We start from the raw sequence: 15,496 nt of genomic DNA on the forward strand, positions 1-15,496 counted from the left end.
CTTCACACGTGTGATAGGTGTTCTGTCCTGATCAAACACCCATGACCAAATTCAGTTATAGTCAAAGCGCCAGCTGCTGGTAACAGGAAGTGACATGGATATCACTGTTACAGACTCCTAGGAACATATTAAAAAGTGTGAACAAGTGTTAAATAGGCTGGCAAAATACTAGATACATACTAATACATGGTAGCAACACTAATCTAAGTGCTAAAACATTCTAATAATGTAGTGAAAAAGGAAGTTGCTGTAACTCAGGCAAGCAATGTCCGATCTTCCCCAAACTTCACACATGTGATAGGTGTTTTGTTCCAAACAAACACACATGACCAAATTCCTGCCACCTGCTGGTAACATGAAGTTACAATGCTAACACTGTTATGGACTCCTAGGGACAAATTAAAATGTGTCAAAAAGAGTTAAATAGGCTGGCAAAATTCTAGAAACATAATTAAACATGCTATCAACATTTAGCTAAGTGTCAAAGCATGCAACTAAGTGTTAAAACATTCTACTAAGGCAGTGAAAAAGGAAGTTGCTGTAACTAAGGTAAGCAATGTCGGATCTTCCCCAAACTTGAGACATTTGAAAAGAGTCCTGTACTGAACACATCAACATGCCTGTATGCATTATAGTCATAGCGCCATCTACTGGTAACAGAAAGTGACAAGGTTAACACTGTTATGGAGTCCTAGCAACATATTAAAAAAGTGCCAGCAAGTGATAAATACACTGGCAGCATGCTAGAAACATACTGAAACATGTTAGCAACACTTACTTAAATTCTAAAGCATCATATTACTGAAGTGAATTAGGAAGTTAGTGTAATTAATTCAGGCATACAGTGTCCAATATGCCCCAAATTGAACAAGTTTGATAAGAGTACTGTCCTGAACACATCAACATGCCCGTATTCGATGATAGTTCCACCTGCTGGCAACAGGAAGTGGCATTTTTAAAACCGTTATGGACTCCTTGCAAAATAATAAAAGCATTATTTAACATATTTTTAACAAAAATATATATTTAACATATATTTAACAAAAGTGTTAAATAGGCTGGCAACCTTCTAGAAGCAAACTAAAACATGCTAGCAACACTTAGCTAAGTGTTAAAGCATGCTACTAATGCTGTGAAAAAGGAAGATGCTGTAACGCAGGCAAGTCAAAATGTCCGATCTGCCCCAAACTTCACACGTTTGACAAGGGTCCTGTCCTAAATAATGCAACATGCCCATATTCAGTTATAGTCATAGCGCCACCTGCTGGCAACAGGAAGTGTCATTTTTAACACTTTTATGCACTATTTGCAACACAGTAAAATATGCCATTGTGTGCTAATCATGCTAGAAATATTTTCAAACATTCTAGCAACACTTAGTATGTGAAAAATGATGCTATTAATACTATAAAACAGGAAGTTGTTGTAACTCATGCATACAATTCCCAATCTGACTCAAAAAAACATCACATGTTTTATAAGAGTACTGGCCTGAACACAACTAAAGGCCAATATTCAATTATAAGTATAGGGCCGCCTGCTGGCAACAGGAAATTACTTATTTTATACTAACTTAAACATGACTTGTCTGATCTGTCCGAAACTTTGCATGTTTGGTAAGAGTCCTGGCCTGAAGACATTTACATGTCGATATTCAGTTATAATCATAGCGCCACCTGTTGGCAGCAGGAAATGTGGCACAAATATTTACTATTTTATAAGCATATGGCCCAACTTTCACTGTTCCTCCTATGGGCACCGGGTGGTGGTGAGCCCAAGTGCCAGGGCCCTTTCATCGCTGCTTGCAGCTTTAATTTAGTTAATTTTTTCTTGTCTTCACCACCTGACTACTGTTGTAAAATGTTGAGAGATTCAAACAAAAAGTTATCAATAAATAGAACAAAATAAATAAATAAAGACTGCAAGTGATGTCGCTAGCGGAAGCACACATGTCTGACAGTGCAAGTCTGAGAATGCAAGTCTGAGAGTGCAAGTGCAATTCTGCAGCCAGACCCTTCTCGGATATTTGCCTAGGCTGCTTTAGGGATCATCTGCAAATTTGAATTTCAAAATGAAGTCTAATAAATACATATAATGTCTACAAAGTCATAGTAAATGCTTTGTGGGCAAACTGACAGAAAATATTTAAACAATATGTCGCCATAAACAATATCTTCTTTACTTTACGGACAGTATACAACTACTTTGTTTTAAAGATTACTATAATTATATTTTTTGTTCCAAAGGTTGTAGTACATTCGTAGTTACAAGACTAACTTACTACAAGTTAAATGTTGCCAACATCTCCCTTACTGTATGCACAGTACATGATTGTTCATAGAAAACAATTACTGTAATTCAGTAAATTGATTTTTTTATGTTTCAAAGGCTGTATTATGTTTGTAGTTACAAGACTGATTTACTACAGGTGAGATTGCCAATATATCCCTTACTGTACATGCAGTACATCATTATTCTTAGTTAACAATTACTGTAATTCACCAAATGGTTTTTTTTCATGTTCCAAAGACTGTAGTACATTCCTAGTGGCCAGACTGACTTACTACATGTGAGATTTTGCCAATATCGTCCTTATTGTATACAGTACATAATTAGTCTCAGAAAACAATTATAATAATTCACTGAAAATAGTTTTTCTTCTTATGTTTCAAAGTCTGTAGTACATTCCTAGTGGCAAGACTGACTTACTATACATGAGATTTTGCCAATATCGTACTAACTGTACATACAGTACATAATTATTATTAGAAAACAATTACTGTAAATGACCAAAATTTTTTTTTTTATGTTTTAAAGGTTGTAGTACATTTGTAGTTACAAGACTGACTTACTATACGTGAGATTTTGCAAATATCTCCCTCACTGTACATACAGTAAATTATATTTTTTTTAGAAAACAAGTACTGTAATTCACAAAAATGTTTTTTTTTTTTATGTTCCAAATGTTATAGTATGTTTGTAGTTACTAGACTGACTTACTACAGGTGAGATCTTAGCAATATAGTACTTACTGCATGTAAAGTATATATTTATTCTTGGAAAAAAATAAAATACAGTCATTCACACAAAGACTTTTTCATGTTCCGAAGGTTGTAGCCAGACTTACTATAGCTGAAATTTTGCCAATATATACCTTAATGTATGTATAGTACATAATTATTCTTAGAAAACAATTACTGTAATTCATGAAAAGTTTTTTTTAATGTTCCAAAGGTTGTAGTATGTTTGTAGTTACAAGACTGACTTACTACAGGTGTGATTTCGCCAATATTTATTGTATGCACAGTATATATTTATTCTTAGAAAACAATTACTGTAATTCACCCAAATACTTTTTTATGTTCCAAAGACTGTAGTACATTCCTAGTGGCCAGAGAGACTTACTACAGCTCACATTTTGCCAATATCTCCCTTACTGTACGTATAGTACATCATTATTCTTAGAAAACAATTACTGTAATTCACTCATTTTTTTATGTTCCAAAAGCTGTAGTTTGTTTGCAGTTACAAGACTGACTTACTACAGCTCACATTTTGCCAATATCTCCCTTACTGTACGTATAGTACATCATTATTCTTAGAAAACAATTACTGTAATTCACTCATTTTTTTATGTTCCAAAAGTTGTAGTTTGTTTGTAGTTACAAGACTGACTTACTACAGGTGAGATTATGTCAATATATCCCTTACTGTACATACAGTACATAATTATCTGTTACGTGACCATGGTAATAAACCAAACTGGTACAACATTACATACAAAAACTATAGACATAGGTGACATTGCAAAAACAATTTAATTTAATGAAATAATGTTTTTACATAAACAGAGCGTGGTAATAATAACAAAACAAACAGAAAGAAAATCCTGATCTCACATAACTACAACAAAAGGTAAAACTTACAGAGAAAGATAATAACAAGCTGAGCCGTGCGAGCCAGGTGAGACACCACAGAGCTGCGCTCCTTCTGCCAGCGGGAGCAGATGAGAATGAAAAGAGAGCCCCCTCTCCTGGACGTCAAACAAGGCGTCTTTAAAGTGGTTGCCCCACCCACAAACAGCAGCCACCTGGACATCACCTGACCTAGAGAAAAAAAAACAAAACAAGAAACAACAGGAGCATAACCGCAACTAAGCAGCACAAACTGTTCAAATCACGCTTAATAGCGTAACATTATCTTAGAATAACAATTACTGCAATTCACCAAAAGGGTTTTTATGTTCCAAAGGTTTTAGTATGTTTGCAGTTACAAGACTGGTTTACTACAGTTGAGATTTTGCCAATATCATTCATACTGTACGTAAAGTACATCATTATACTTAGAAAACAATTACTGTATTTCACTATATGTTCCAAAGGTTGTCTAAGACTTGATAACTGCTCTGTCAATTCTTCGTCATCAGTTAGGAACCTACACTGTAAAAAATGTACTGTAGAATTTACAGGATTTTACTGTCAAAAAAGTTGCCAATAAAATCCTGTAAAAATGATGTAAATTGCTGTAAAATGGATTACAGGACATTACTGCAAAGCAAATTACAGTTATTTGCTGTATGTGAAATACAGTAGTTTGTAGTATTTTTTACAGTAACATTGAATTTTACAAGTAGTTTATTTTACAGCAATATTTTGTAAATTCACTAAAGTACAGTATTTACCTGGCAAAAAAGTTGCCAATAAAGTCCTTTAAATATATTTTACAGCATTTTTTTTTTTGTAATTTCATTAAATTACAGTATTTAATTGGCAACAAAAGTTGCCAATAAAATCCTGTAAATACCCCTAAATACAATATGGTGTTGTAACAATTTAACAATGAAGCTGCTTTAAAGAATAATTTTAAAAGTAAACTATAAAATACTGATATAAATGCATCATCATGAGCTCTATCTTAATACATTTACAAATGAATGAAAACCAAGTCAATGATGTTGCAAATAAGTATTTATTAAAACTGGCAGAAAAACATTGCAAGGCTTTTACTGGTAAAATAAAAATTTCAGTCTTTCAACAGTTAAATCTTATCATAAAAATAGCATAGCATCACAAATAACTGTTTTTAAAAAAGCCATATTCAGAGTAGAACATTAACTTTCTATAAAAATGAAGGTCAATCAACAGAATTTGTATAATTTTTTTAAACATTTAAAAATAAAAAAAATATATGTTTTAAAGAAAAGGATTCAAATGAAATGCTGGAATCAACATAAAATCACAAATTCTGTTGTTTGAGCTTATGTTCTATTAAATTAAGAATATTCCTGCAAAAGACAATTTAATAAATACATACTGAAAGTCCATCAACTTTCTGAGATGAGCACACACATGAGGGTTGTCCCTCTTCTCTGAGTCTTTTCCACTTGTTTTGCCTCCATGTGTCCGTCTTGTATCCAGTGAGTGTTGTGATTCTGCACATAAAAACAAGCAAAAGCATCAGGATAAAGTTATGAATCAAATGAAACTAGCTCAATAAAATAAATGTCAAAATGCCACTTATACAATACAATCAGCATTTACCAGTACTTAAAAGGTTACTCCACCCCAAAATGAAAATCTTGCCATTAATCACTTACCTCCACGTCGTTCCAAACCCGTAAAAGCTTTGTTCGTCTTTGGAACACAATTTAAGATATTCAGAATGCAACTGGGAAGATTGTGACTGTCCCATAGACTCTCCAGTAAATACCACTGTCAAGACCCAGAAAAGTATGAAAGACATCATCAGAATAGTCCATCAGTGGTTCAACCGTAACGTTATGAAGCGACCACAATACTTTTTGTATGCAAAGAAAACAAAAATTATTTATTCAACAATTCGCCTCCTCTGCGTCAGTGTAGTGCCATTTTTGGAGAGTATCTGTTGGACACACACTTCATAGCCTGTTCTGTGTCAGCTGGGTCACATGGACACGCTTTCTATGTTTATTTACGCTTTGATTTGAACGAAAACAGCTATGATAACGACTTTGTTGAATAAAGTTGTTCTTTTTGTTTTCTTTGCATTCAAAAAATTATTCTTTTAGCTTTGTAAAATTACAGTTGAACCACTGATGGCAGATGGACTATTCTGACAATCATTTTGATACTTTCCTTGGCTTAGACATTGTTAATTGTTTGGCAGTCAGTGGGACAGACGCAAGCCTCCCGGTTCTCATCTGAAATATCTTAAATTGTGTTCTGAAGATGAACAAAGCTTTTACGGGTCGGGTTTGGAACAACATTAACAGTTAACAGTGATGAATGACTACATTTCATTTTGAATAAGTAACCTTTTTCGCGAATGAAATTACTTAAGTAAAACTTGTTACCTTTGAAAAAATTAATGTCTGCAAAAGATGCCTGCTCCCGGGACGCACAATGTTGAGGTATGAATTCACAACCATCTGACCCTCAAATAGTCAAAAGCCACTGGGTGGACCTGAAATGAATAAATATAAGCAATAATGTAACCTACAATGCAGTATTTCAATGTAAAATGTAATCTAAATTACAAGTTTATCAAATTATTTAAATAATTAATATATTACCTAATAAAATCTGCTTCAGAGTCTTGAAGCATCAAACATTTCTCCACATCAGCTGCTATTCTTTGCACCTACAAGATATAAAAAAAAAATCTTGTGATTTCTTTAAAGCATTATGTACTGTGAACCAAAATTAACACCCCAAAAGGCATATATATTAGAATAAACAAACTAATTTATAATTATAAAATGTAATATTACATTGTAGAACTGTACCACCAATCAAATTAAATAATTAACAGTATATTAACAATATATATATTCTTAGAGGGAAAAATACTGTAATTTACCCAAAGACCTTTTTATGTTTCAAAGTCTGTAGTACATTCGTGGTGGCCTGACTGACTTACCACACCTGACATTTTGCCAATATTTCCCTTACTGTACATACAGTACATCATTGTTCTTAGCAAACAATTACTGTAATTCACTAAATTGATTTTTGTTTCTGTTCCAAGTTTGTAATATATTTGTAGTTACATGACTGACTTGTGAACTGACTACAGGTGAAATTATGTCAATATATCCCTTACTGTACATACAGTACATAATTATCTTAGAAAACAATTACTGTAAATTAACATAAGGGTTTTTCATGTTCCAAAGGTTGTAGTTACAAGACTGATTTACTACAGGATAGATTTTGCCAATATCGTACTTACTGTATGTAAAGTACATCATTATTCTTAGAAAACAATTACTGTATTTCACTAAATTGATTTTTTATGTTCCAAAGGTTGTAGTATGCTTGTAGTTACAGTTACAAAACTCACATTCAAGTGAAATGATGTCAATATATCCCTCACTGTACATACAGTACAAAATTATCTTAGAAAACAATTACTGTAAATTAACAAACTGTTTTATTTCTGTTTCAAAGGTTGTAGTAAGTTTGTAATTACAAGACTGACTTACTACAGGTGAGTGTTTGCCAATATCTCCCTTACTGTACGTACAGTTTATATTTATTCTTAGAAAATAATTACTATAATTCACCCAAATACTTTTTTTTATGTTACAAAGGCTGTAGTACATTCCTAGTGGGTCATTCTCACAAAACTGTTGAAACGCCACGTCACTAGTGATTTTAGATATTAAACATGCAATTTAGTAATATGTAAAAACACCATAATAAAGACAATACTGTTCTCTACCTTGCACAAAAAGTAATTTCAACATAGGAATTAATTATTTTTGCATTTTATTGCGTTTTCTGCTGAAATTCTCATTACCGCAATGCGTCCACCTGTATCTTAACTTATGTTATGTTGTAATGTAAACAAATTACAATTAAAATATTCTGAAAAAAGTAAATGGATATTCTTCTATAATTTTTCACATGACAGAAAAATGACAGATTGAATATTCATGTACAATAATAATGATACAATAGTGGAAATATAAATTGTCCATGACTAATGTTCTCATCCTCCGCAATATTTTATGAGGGTCATTTATGCACACAAATTTTTCTTTTATATAAATCTTGATTTTAAATTAAGCAACACATGAGGCAGAACCTTCAAAATACCAACAAGGTAGGCAGATATCTTCATATTGTTCCAGTTAAAAATGTAAAATTCTCTTGTCAGAACGTGTACACGACAAATTGATTATCATCACCGAAACGGGTAGTTTTCCACATTTAGAAAAATATTAGATTACAAATTTTCTATGAAAATATACTTCATTAATGCCTGATTATATACACTGAGTAAAAAATTAGCTAAATCATCATGGTTTCTCTGTTGTTAGCAAAACATGCTAAGACACCTCATCCTCACCGCAACAATTTAAGGCCAGTTGCGGTACAGAGAACCTCTTTTTCGGTAATGAGAATTTAATCATACAGACTATTTTTAAATGTAGAAAATGAGTTATTAAATTAAATATTATTTAATAACAAAACAAAAAAGCTTAAGCAAAGGCTAGGGTGACCAATTTCAGAGAAAACGTTTATACCAACCCACCAAACCCCAGGAAGGAGAGAGACATTGTGGGTTAGAGGTTACAGCAGGAGTAGTTATCAAAAATTGTTGGGAAGCCTACACAAATGTTGGTGAATCTATCATTATGAGGACTTTCTATACTGAGCAACAGAACTTTGTGTGTGTGTGTGTGTGTGTGTGTGTGTGTGTGTGTGTGTGTGTGTGTGTGTGTGTGTGTGTGTGTGTGTGTGCGTGCACTGCTGTGTGTGTGCACTTTGGATGGGTTAAATGCAGTGCACAAATTCTGAGTATGGGTCACCATACTTGGCTGTATGTCAAACCATGTTCTGGTTTAAAGTATATTAAAAAGATAACAATCACTTTATCATAATATTACTGTTTTTACTGTTTTTTTTTTGTAGTTCTGATCAAATAAATGCAGCCTTGATGAGCAGAAGAGGCTTTAAAAAACTTTTTTTTATTTTTTATTATTGATGCTAAACTTTTGAATGGCAGTGTATTTAAATATGACAAAATGCAGCAGTTTTAAATTCTAATTCAAAAACAATTATTAAAGAATGGTTAGGGTTAAATTGAAGGAGAACATCTTTATGGAAAAAAGAAAAATATATTGTGAACCATCTTTTTAGGAATGAGCGATTTTGGAAAAACTTTAAGTAAACACTTGGGTGTACTCTTTACCAGAACCAACTCTTTCAGTAGAAAGAAAAAAATCCACTTGAGTTATCAATTTCAAAGACTACATTCCCACTGTCAATGACAATTAATAAATAGTTATTAAATAATTATATGATTATTACATAAAATATAAAATAAAATAAGAAACATTATTTTGTAATAATGTATTGTGAATATTTTTTTAATAATAAAACTAAAATGACAAAACTAATATTAGTCTTGTTTGTTTTCTAACATTGCACTATTAAGTATTTATTTTTGTGGAAAACCACAGGGTCCCCTTTAAACTGCTTCTCATAAAACTTATTCATAAAGCAGCTGTGACAGAATTTTACAAAGGAATGGGGAGAAATCTTAAGCTAAGAAAAAGAGTGAGGATGACCTTTTTGGTATGGATGATGTCAGCATGATTACTAACTACACCCACAGTGATTGGCTGATAAGGGATGGGTCTCTGACATTTATTTTATAATAGAAATATTGTAGAATGAGATATCATGTTGCCATAATCAAATAAAGATTTCAAAATAAAAATGTTGCAATATTCAAATAAAGTTTGAACTAGAGTGTCACTATTTAAACAAGCATATGTTCAGCTAATTGTCAGCCTCTACATGTCTGCATCTTATAAATAATTGTTATATGTATAAGCAGCCTTTTAATTAACAGACTAGAATTATTATGGCTGATATGACAGTAAGATTTAGTACAAAGGTAAAATAAATCCAAACTGGATTGCTGAGGAAACAGCCATTTTAGGATTGTGTATGATTTGGTCTTTGTGATTTAGCTGTCCTCTTGACTACCACTAACTTTTCACAGATTTAAGAGCTGATTTTTAAAGAGAAATAATTGAAAAACACATAAAAATGTTATTATAAAAATATATTTTATACCATAGTTTCAAGTAACTGTGCATGACTGTTAATAAACCATTTTTAAAAATGTGAAAATGTATTATTTTTCCCCATGGCACTGGACTTTTCAGAGTGTTACGGTAATGAGATTTTTAAGGACATGTTTTGGAAAATATGTTCAAAAAATTGTTAAATCGTCAGTAAAACTTTTTTTAATTTATGGTCACAGACACTTCAGACCTGGCTCTTAATGCTTAAAAAGAAAATTTGTTGATACAAACATTTTTTTAAATGTCATATATGAAATCTTTGAAACTACGATTTCGTGAGAATCACCCTAGTGGCCAGACTGACTTACTACAGCTGAATTGTCGCCAATATTTTCCTTACTGTACGTACAGTACATCATTATTCTTAGAACAAAATTACTGTAATTCACTAAATTGATTTTTGTTTATGTTCCAAAGATTAGCATATTTGTAGTTAGAAGACTGACTTGCGACAGGTGAGATTATGCTAATATATCCCTTACAGTACATACAGTACATAATTATTCTTAGAAAACAACTACTGTAATTAACAAAAAGATTTTTTTATGTTCCAAAGGTTGTAGTATGTTTGTAGTTACAAGACTGACTTACTACAGGTGAGATTTTGCCAATATAGTACTTACTGCATGTACAGTATGTGGCACATGAGCAGTTCATTCATTCATTGGTTCTGAATTAATTAATCATGGCTTGTTGAATCTAAAACATGCACATGAAACCCAAAGTTTTTAGCCTCTGAACTCATGCATGTAAATCTGTAAACTCTCTGTAAGCTAAATAACTGGCCTGGTGCCAGCATGGCAGGGTTTAAACTGCTTACGACACCCCGGAATGTTAACAGACATTCCACACGAGTCACGTGAGTAGCTCCAGATAGATTAATCTCTCTCTCTGGACCTTTACACAAACACAAACACACAAACTTTTCTTTACACTCATCATGTAAGTCATTACTAAGATGTATTTGATAGGTTTGTGCATAGCATAACTGGTTTAGCCCTGTTATGCGATGGTTTTGATTTTTTTTATTTGTAACTTGGAAATGTTTTTTAAATGTATTAACTGTATTTCCTTTTTGTGCTTAGATGTCTTCCCATATCAGATTGGAGTATCTGCAATTTTATTGTGTGTTAATCAAACTTTAAATGCATGTAATTGTGACGTTCGTGCACCAGAGAAACACAAGGAGAGGGAGAGATCCAATTGCAGGCAAGTTTTATTAACAAAAAGGGTAATCCAAAATAAACAGTCCAAGGAGACAAACAAAACAAAAGAGGGTATCAGAAGGAACGGAACGGGAACTCGGAGGACGAGAAGGCAAGGGTAAGTCTCGGGAGACGAGAACATTGGTAACACAAAGGGTAAGGACTCCATACAAACAACAGGGAAAGACAGGTATTTATAAGGAGACTAATGGCAATAGATTGCCTGCACCTGGTGCAATTAACTGAAGCGCAATTACTGTGAAGACAGGACCAGACTAGAGGAATTATAGTGCCTATGGTGAAGTGCCTAAGGAGAAGTGAGCTCACTAGTGGACACCCAGGAAAACAGAGACTGACAGCGTGACATTACCCCCTCCTCCACGGAGCAGCTGCCAGATGCTCCACCTGAAACCAAGGGAAAACCAACAGATAAAGAAACTATGAGGGAGGTGGAGCGGCGGAGGACTAGGGGGAGGGACGGAGGGCCAGAAAACAGAGACAAAACAACCAGGTAAAATGGGGAAACAGAGACAAAACAACCAGGTAGAATGGGGAAACAGAGACAAAACAACCAGGTAAAAATGGGGAAACAGAGACAAGACAACCAGGTAAAATGGGGAGACAGAGACAAGAGAAGTTTAATACAAAACAAGGAGCCCAGGAGGGTGGTGGACCGGCGGAGGATCCAGGGCCAGGTCCAAAGAAGGAAACAGACAGAAAAACAAAAGAAAACAAAAACACAAAAACATAAGTCCATGAAGGACATCACGTGATGCCCACCAGGGCGGAGCAGAAGACCACCACAACCATGTGGTCAAGGCAGAAACCCCCCAGGGCGGAGCAGAAGACCACCACAACCGTGTGGTCAGGGCGGAAGCCTCCCAGGGCGGAGCAGAAGACCACCACAACCGTGTGGTCAGGGCGGAGCAGAAAACCACCACCTCCGTGCAGCCAGGCCAACGGGAGGCTTGCACTTGCACTCTCAGACTTGCATTCTCAGATTTGCACTCTCAGACACTTGTGCTAGCGATGTCACTTGCAGTCTTTATTATTTTATTTTTTTATATTTATTGATAACTTTTTGTTTGACTCTTTCAACATTTTACAACAGTAGCCAGGTGGCGAAGACAAGAAAAAAATAAACTAAATTACAATGTCACTTGTAATCGCTACTTGCACTCTCTGCTACTTGCACTCTCTGCTACTTGCGACACTTGCAAGCGACACAAATCGTGCTTGTTGCCAATGGAGATAAGAAGCTGTGGTGGTGAATAAACGCAACGCGCAAAGTTTCGCGTTGAGCATTTTTCCATATAGAATAAACTGTCTACAACTCATTTATATCACTGTCTTTGTCCATTAAGCTACATTATGTGTTTTATTTATAATGTTTTTCTGTAGGAGGAAAACGTTTAATGTACAATTTAACGCACTGCGTTCTTCTGTACTCGTCTGCTTGCCTGTACGGTGCTGATCCTTTTAAAATCACTTAATGCATTTCATAATGCACGTTCATATTTGCTGGTCTGTATATACGTTGAGTCAACAACAAGACATATAGGCTATGCCTACTGAATTGTCTTTATCATCTTAGTCTGTTATTAGGCCACATTAAGCATTCGCATTGTGTTCATAGCCATCTGCTTGCCTTGTTGTACATTAAATAATAACTATATATCGAATTTGGTCTTTTAATTGAACTTAACGTATCCTAAAACATAATGCCATATTAAGTGTTTGTTTGTTTTTTCTACAGGAGGAAAACGCTTAACGAAAGACTTTGTGTATAGTTGTAGGCCTACTAATTTAGTTTTAATCGTTTAATCACCACCACAGCGTCTTGTCTCCATTGGCAACATGCACGATTTGTGTTGTTTGCAACTGACGTCACAGGTAGCGGAGAGTGCAAGTAGCGATTGCAAGTGACACTGTAATTTAGTTTCTTTTTTCTTGTCCTAACCACCTGGATACTGTTGTAAAATGTTGAGAGATTCAAACAAAAATTTATAAATAAATAGAACAAATAAATAAATAAAGACTGCAAATGACATCGCCAGTGGAAGCACAAGTGGAAGCACAAGTGTCTGAGAGTGCAAGTCTGAAAATGCAAGTAGCGATTGCAAGTGACATTGTAATTTAGTTTCTTTTTTCTTGTCTTCACCACCTGGCTACTGTTGTAAAATGTTGAAAGAGTCAAACAAAAAGTTATCAATAAATATAAAAAAATAAAATAATAAAGACTGCAAGTGACATCGCTAGCACAAGTGTCTGAGAGTGCAAATCTGAGAATGCAAGTCTGAGAGTGCAAGTGCAAGTCTGCAGCCAGACCCTTCTCGACTCTGGAGGGTCCATGAGCACCTGACTCGACTTTGGAGGGTCCACGAGCACCTGACTCGACTCTGAAGGGTCAACCGGAACCTGACTCGACTCTGGAAGGTCAACAGGAATGTGACTTGATTCTGGGGAACCAACTGGAACGTGACTCGACTCTGGAGGGTCAACAGGAACTAGCCCTGACTCTGGAAGGTCAACGGTGACTAACCTGACTCTGGAAGGTCGATGTTGACTAACCCTGACTCTGGAGGGTCCATGAGCACCTGACTTGACTTAGGAGGGTCCACGAGCACCTGACTCAACTCTGGAGGGTCAACCGGAACCTGAATCAACTCTGGAAAGACAATGGACACCTGACTCGACTCTGGAAGGTCAACAGGAACTAGCCCTGACTCTGGAAGGTCAGCGGTGACTAACCTGACTCTGGAAGGTTGATGGTGACTAACCCTGACTCTGGAGGGTCCATGAGCACCTGACTTGACTTAGGAGGGTCCACGAGCACCTGACTCGACTCTGGAGGGTCAACCGGAACCTGAATCAACTCTGAAAAGTCAATGGACACCTGACTCGACTTTGGAAGGTCAACAGGAATCTGACTTGATTCTGGGGAATCAACTGGAACATGACTCGACTCTGGATGGTCAACAGGACTCCCTCTGAGTCAGAATAAAGCAATATCCCGGGGTAATCCATTTACTCAAACAGTACACTGAATGAAATGCTATGAAGACCGAACTGAAGATGAACACCGAGCCGAGCCAAATAATGAACGAACCCGCCCACTGCTGATTCTCGTTCTCGAGTCAAGAACCGGTTGCTTCGGTTTTCGGATCACCAGTACACTCAACCGAGAATCGTTCCTGTCGGACGCGTCCGAATTGAGAACCGATGAACTGATAATACTGTGCATGCGTGTAATTTTGTAAGTATTTTTTTGTAAAACATCGGAAAGTGTGATAAAATAAAAATAACTATATTTTATTTTGATTTTTTTTATTATTATTTTTTTTTAGATTAATGTTTCCAATCTGTATATTGTATATAATGTATAGGCCAAATGGGTTTTCAGGGAAGTTGGACAATAATTAAGACTCTGAGACTCTTATGTTTAAAAGGAATAAGGGATGATTTATGAGATATCTGTACTGTATTTATAGTTAATGATGACACATTCACAAAATGAGTTTGTAGAAAACAGAAAATGAGCACGAGTAGAGCAGCTGATGAAACTGAACTGCAGCACGTGCCGGTTAGAGCGATTCTCGTTCTCTAGTCAAGAACCGGTTGCATCGGTTTTCGGATCATCAGTACACTCAACCGAGAATCGTTTCTGTCGGACGCGTCCAAATTGAGAACCGATGAACTGATGATACTGCGCATGCGCAATTCAGCGTGAAGCCAACTGACTCACAGCATGTCTGAACTTTTATAAACTTTTGAACAAATATAAACTTTTCATGATTATGAGGTTTTTAACTGACTAAAGTTATGATTACTGACTTTATATATTTGAATGTTTGATAGACGTGGCGCCATTACGTCATCGCCAATGACGTCATTACTTCGAGCGTAAAAGAACAGATGAACCGTTTTTTTCAACCGGTTTATTGAATCGAACCATCCGAAAGAACCGGTTCGCGGAAAATAATCGAACTTCCCATCAATATTTTTCATGTCTCCCTTCATTAAATATAATGTGACCACGCCCCCGCGCTTAACGAGCTATTCAGATTCAAACTGAAGCGCGCGGCTTGAATACGCCCACACAGAAGAAAAAGCAGCCAGACTGTTCTTCAAGTTTTTATTTTATTTTACTGTTTGCTTTGCGATGAGAGGAATAAGACATAAATCACTCCAAAAAAATCTGGTTGAGGAT

This window comes from Carassius gibelio, chromosome B7 (genome assembly GCF_023724105.1).
Source record: "Carassius gibelio isolate Cgi1373 ecotype wild population from Czech Republic chromosome B7, carGib1.2-hapl.c, whole genome shotgun sequence".
NCBI classification, from domain to species: domain Eukaryota; kingdom Metazoa; phylum Chordata; class Actinopteri; order Cypriniformes; family Cyprinidae; genus Carassius; species Carassius gibelio.